Raw genomic sequence first — 6259 nt, forward strand, 5'->3', positions numbered from 1 at the left:
CTCGCATAGCCTTGACCCTACTTGCTACTATTATTATTCTATCATCTTCCCTCTCAAAAATCATCTTTCTTTCATTTAAAACAACTCTTATCTGTTTCTTCTACAGTATAACAGTTTTAACCTCTTTACATTTATATTAATACTGACTCATTTGCTGCTGATAGTGTGATTGTGGGTGGGGGATATTTTGGAGGATGTGGGTTTTTTGCTTGGGTTGTGTGTTTATGTTTTAACAACATCTCCACAAAAGAATTCAAGACAAGGTTGGCAGAGTGACTCTCAATCAACTGGCCAGAGGGAAGGATACACCAAAGAGTAACTGAAATACAACCAACAGCTTAAACGAATGACATAAAGGGCATCCCAAGAGCATCAGGCTCAGGAGATCTAAGAGACTGCACCACTGAATCCCCCAGGTCTCCTATACAGAATCTCATACCACAAAGTCAGGAAATCAAAGCAGACAAATCTAATAAACAAAATCAAACAGGAAGAATCCAACATGGGGAGACACAGAAACAACCTCCCAATGAAAGTAAAAGAGGAATCCCCAGAAAGAGAGATAAATGGAATAGACATAAGCCAACTATCAGACATGGAATTCAAAAGAATGGTTATAAGGAAGCTCAAAGAACTTGACAAGCTCAAAGAAAACTACAATGAACTCCAGGGGAATTACAATGAACTCCAGGGAAACTACAAAGATTTGCAGGGAAGCTACAAGGAACTTATGGAGAACTACACCAGTGTAAAAAAGAACATAGAAACTATCAATAAGAACCAAGAAGAAATGAAGAATACAATTTCTGAACTGAAGAACACAGTAGAATCAATCAAAAGCAGGCTAAACGAAGCAGAGGATTGGAGCAACGAGTTAGAGGACAATGTAGAAAAAAATTCACAGACAACAAAACAAAATGAAAAAAGACTTAAAAAGAATAAAGAGAGTGTAGGAGAACTGCTGGACAACATGAAACAAAAAATATTCAAGTCATAGGGATACAAGAAGGTGAAGAAGATGAGCAAGGGATAGAAAACCTGCTTGCAAAAGTAATGACAGAAAATTTTCCTAACTTGATGAGAGAACAAGTCATGCAAGTCTAGGAAGCACAGAGGGTCACAATGAAGATTAACCCAAAAAGGCCCACTCCAAGGCACATCATAATTATAACGGCAACATTCAAAGACAAAGAGAGAATCCTAAAAAAGGCAAGAGAAAAACAACAAAAAACATACAAGGGAGCTCCGATAAGGCTATCAACTGATTTCTTAACAGAAACACTACAAGCCAGAGGGGAGTGGCAGAAAATATTTCAATCAATGAAAATCAAAGGCCTACAACCAAGAATACTCTACCCAGCAAGGCTCTCTTTCAAAATGGAAGGTGAAATAAGGAGTTTCTCAGACAAAGGAACACTAAAGTAATACATCTCCACCAAACCAGCATTGCAAAACATGCTAAAGGGAATGCTTTAAGACAAAGAAGAAAAAAGAGAGGGAGAGGAACACAGGTACAAAGGGAAATCAATAAGTACCTGTCAATAATAACCTTAAATGTAAATGGATTAAATGCTCCAATCAAAAGGCATAGGTAGTGGAATGGATATGAAAACATGACCCACATATATCCTGTTTACAAGAGACATACCTCAAATCAAAAGATTTACACAGACTTGGGGTCTGCGAGTCGGAGCGGCGGCACGAGCACCGGGAAGATGGAACCGCCGCCGTCCGCGCCGCCTCCCGGGGCGGCTGGGTCCCCGCGGAGCCACCAGCCGCTGCTGCCACCAGCGCCCGGTCCCCCTGCGCCCGAAGCCTCAGAGCCACGGACGACGGCGCCCCAACGGCGATAAACTGCTTCGAGGTGGTATTTATCTTCAAAATGAAGGCTCTGGAAACTTTGGGTTCTCTATAGAAATTACAAAAGTTGAAGGAAATGTTTAAAAGGAAATTGTTTTGAAACTATGTTTACAACTAACTGATACTGCTCACAGTTTTTAAAAATAAAACCCTTTTAAGAAGATTGTATTTATGGTAAGAAGAAACTGGACTAACAATGAGGCCAAAGACTTTTCCTGCCACAGCTTACTCTGGAAACAGTCGGCAGCGGCTACAGGAGATCCGCGAGGGGCTGAAGCAGCCCCCCAAGTCTTCCACTCAGGGGCCATCTGTGGGACCAAGTGACACTTCCCTGGATACCAAGGTCCTGGGGGGCAAGGATGTTGCCCGGCAGCAGCAGCCAAGAGCTGCCCCGAAGTTCGGCCCCTACCAGAAAGCCCTGAGGGAGATCCGGTACTCCTTGTTGCCCTTTGCCAACGAGTCGGGCCCCCCTGCTGCTGCAGAAGTGAACCGACAGATGCTGCAGGAGCTGGTAAATGTGGGCTGTGACCAGGAGATGGCGGATCGAGCACTGAAGCAGACGGGCAGCAGAAGCATTGAAGCTGCCCTGGACTACATCAGCAAGATGGGCTACCTGGACCCAAGGAAGGAGCAGATCATGCGTGTCATTAAGCAAACCTCCCCAGGAAAGGGCTTGGTGCCTACCTCAGTGCCACAGAGGCCAAGCTTTGAAGGAACAGGAGACCCTTTTTCCCCCTACCATCCGATGAATGGGACCTATGAGGGCAGTGGCACTCTGGAGGAGGTGCCCCGGCAGTACATGGATTATCTCCTTGCCAGCGTCAATCCCCACAGTGCGCCTGGTGGGTCCCAGCACCAGCCCAAGTGCTACTCTGCAAATACAGAGGCTGCTGGGATAAACTTCCCCGTGGCTGGGCCTGGGAGCCAAGGCCTCCCCCTGCAGAGCCCGCACTACAGGCCACACCTGCTGGCGTCTGGGGAGCCCCTAAGCTACAGTGTCCAGCGCAGCCCCTCCTTCCAGAACAAGGTGCCGCCGGATGCTACAGGGTATGCCAGTCTGGCTGCCAAGGGCCCAGCTGGGCAGCCGGGGGCTGGTCACACCTTCCAGTCAGTGGGGGCCACAGCAGGTCTGTATGTGCCACACCCACACCACAAACAGGCCCTCCAGGTGCACGTGATGGTACCCCCACAAAGCCTCCTGGCCCCCTCCAGGAATAGCCTCAACATGGACCTGTATGAGGCTGGCGGTAACCCTGTCCAACCATGGCCGGTGCCCACCCTAGCCCGGCGCAACTCTCTGCAGAAGCAGGTGGTGTTCCGGCCTGAGGGCACTGTCCCCAGCAGAAGCAGCTCCTTCAACAGCCACCAGCAGCCTGTGGCCATGGCTTCCCCCAATACCATCACAGCGGTGACAGCGGCTCACATCCTGCACCCAGTGAAGAGTGTGCGCGTGCTCCGGCCTGAGCCACAGACGGCTGTGGGGCCCTCCCATCCGGCCTGGGTGCCTGCGCCCACCCCAGGATCCGATGGGCCTGACACCACTGATGAGCACCCCCCACCATTGGTGGGTGCCGGTCCCTACTCGCGGGATGTGGACATAAGGTGCCCGCCCCCGCCCTACCCCAAGCACCTGCTGCTGCGGGGTGCAGCCGGGCAGGTGGACGTGGGAGTGGACTGCTTGTGTGCGGGGCTGGAACAGAGGCTGCGGGGTGACCCCTCTGAGCCCCCCGACAGGGGTCACAAAGGTGCCAAGATGGACCGAGCCGGCAAGGATAAGAAACTGATCCAGACGTCTCCTGTCCCGGTTCGCAAAAACAGCCGTGATGAGGAAAAAAGAGAGTCTCGAATCAAGAGCTACTCACCCTATGCATTCAAGTTCTTCATGGAGCAGCACGTGGAAAATGTTATCAAGACCTACCAGCAAAAGGTCAACCGCAGGCTGCAGCTGGAGCAGGAAATGGCCAGAGCAGGACTCTGTGAGGCTGAGCAGGAACAGATGAGGAAGATCCTCTACCAGAAGGAGTCTAATTACAACAGGCTGAAGAGGGCCAAGATGGACAAGTCCATGTTTGTGAAAATCAAAACCCTGGGGATTGGTGCCTTTGGAGAAGTGTGCTTGGCATGTAAGGTGGACACTCATGCCCTGTATGCCATGAAGACCCTTAGGAAGAAGGACGTCCTGAACCGGAATCAGGTGGCCCACGTGAAGGCTGAGAGGGACATCCTGGCTGAGGCAGACAATGAGTGGGTGGTCAAACTCTACTACTCCTTCCAAGACAAGGACAGTCTGTACTTTGTGATGGACTACATCCCTGGGGGCGACATGATGAGCCTGCTCATCCGGATGGAGGTCTTCCCTGAGCACCTGGCACGCTTCTACATCGCAGAGTTGACTCTGGCTATCGAGAGTGTCCACAAGATGGGCTTTATCCACCGAGACATCAAGCCAGACAACATTTTGATAGATCTTGATGGTCACATCAAACTGACAGATTTTGGCCTCTGCACTGGATTCAGGTGGACTCACAACTCCAAGTACTACCAGAAAGGGAGCCACATCAGACAAGACAGCATGGAGCCTGGTGACCTCTGGGACGATGTGTCTAATTGTCATTGTGGAGACAGACTGAAGACACTGGAGCAGAGAGCCAGGAAGCAGCATCAAAGGGTACACTCAGCTCTGTGACTGGTGGAGCGTTGGAGTGATTCTCTTTGAGATGCTGGTGGGGAAGCCACCCTTTCTGGCCCCTACTCCCACAGAGACCCAGCTGAAGGTGATAAACTGGGAGAACACACTCCACATTCCAGCCCAGGTCAAGCTGAGCCCTGAGGCCCGGGACCTCATCACTAAACTATGCTGTGCTGCTGACCACCGGCTGGGGAGGAACGGAGCTGATGACCTGAAGGCCCACCCATTTTTCATCACCATTGATTTCTCTAGTGACATTCGGAAGCAGCCAGCCCCCTATGTTCCCAAGATCAGCCACCCTATGGACACCTCTAATTTTGACCCCGTAGATGAAGAAAACCCTTGGCATGATGCTAGTGAAGACAGCACCAAGGCCTGGGACACGCTTACCTCCTCAAATAACAAGCACCCTGAACACGCATTTTATGAATTTACCTTCCGAAGGTTTTTTGATGACAATGGCTACCCTTTCAGATGCCCAAAGCCTTCAGGAGCAAAGGTGTCTCAGGCTGAGAACTCTGATTTGGAAAATGCCAATCTGGTGGATCAGACTGAAGGTTGCCAACCAGTGTACGTGTAGACTTGGGGCTGACACTTACCTTCCTCAGGCCTGGGGGTTTGTGGTTGGTTCCTTCAAAGGCCTAATGGAAAGTTCAAGGCAGCTTTGTTTTCAGTTAATTGGTTGATTACTTCACTTGAAATTCTAGTCTTCGCCAAAAAACCCAAACACATTATTTTTAAAAAACTCCAGTCTAGCATATCTTTATTTCTAGATTCTGGTTGATAAGGGCGATAGTTATCAACCTGGCTTTGACTTGGATTTTGAGAACCATCACTGCATTAAAACGATTTTTAAAAAATTTAATACAGTTTAGAAAGAGCACTTATTTTGTTTATAGTCATTCTTTTTACTAAATTTTAGGGACTGACAAATCATGCTGCTCTCATTTTGTACATTGGTATTTTACCACAGCACTTACATTTAGGAAAAGAAATTAAAACTGAAGAACATGTGATAAGAAATATCTGTGCAATAACAACAACAAAAAAAAACACTTTTGATGTTACTGATACCATTTTATACACACAGTGGTTTTTATATTTTTTCCCACATTTCAAAATTTTGATATGTTAAAAGCTGCTTTTTTTGTTTGTTTTTTTGTTTTGCTTTTTGCATATTATAGTATAATAGGCAGTTTGTGAACAAGGCAACTTCATGGGTGTGACTTCTGATGTTTGGTGTGTAGAGCGCTGCATGAGCTGGGCTTTCTTTTGTAAATGACCATGTCTTGCCATTCACAGCAGGTTCTGTGAGGACATTTTTATACAGTATCTATAAATGAGATATTGTACACAGTGTGTGATGATGGGTCATGTGGATGTCTTCACTGTGATTGTATCCCTTACTGTTTTGTTAAACGCAGGTGTGTAACTAAGAAGTGACTTTCTGTGTGTGTCTTGAGTATGGTTGGGTTCTTTGGGAGCTAAAATTAAGCATTTGTCATATACTAAACTTGTGTACATCTAAAGGGATTAATTTAGCTATGCCAAAAAGTTTGAAGTTAATCATGGAACTCTTGTCTGTTTCACCAGTCAATCCACTTTCTCATTCTTGGCATAGCTGATATGTCGGATCCAATAGCTACCACAGACAGCTCCCACCGAGAAGTCTGCCTGACACCATTGCTCCCACTGTCTGAGACAGCTGGG

The 6259-nt window shown here is 47.7% G+C and overlaps 1 pseudogene; it reads left to right on the top strand.

Moving 5' to 3' along the window:
• The first annotated feature begins 1808 nt into the window (after window positions 1–1808).
• On the top strand, window positions 1809–5272 carry LOC150012822 (serine/threonine-protein kinase LATS2 pseudogene; annotated as a pseudogene).
• Window positions 5273–6259: the final 987 nt, after the last annotated feature.

Source organism: Furipterus horrens, unplaced genomic scaffold (assembly GCF_987537825.1).
Source record: "Furipterus horrens unplaced genomic scaffold, mFurHor1.1.pri manual_scaffold_4, whole genome shotgun sequence".
Classification (NCBI taxonomy): Eukaryota; Metazoa; Chordata; class Mammalia; order Chiroptera; family Furipteridae; genus Furipterus; species Furipterus horrens.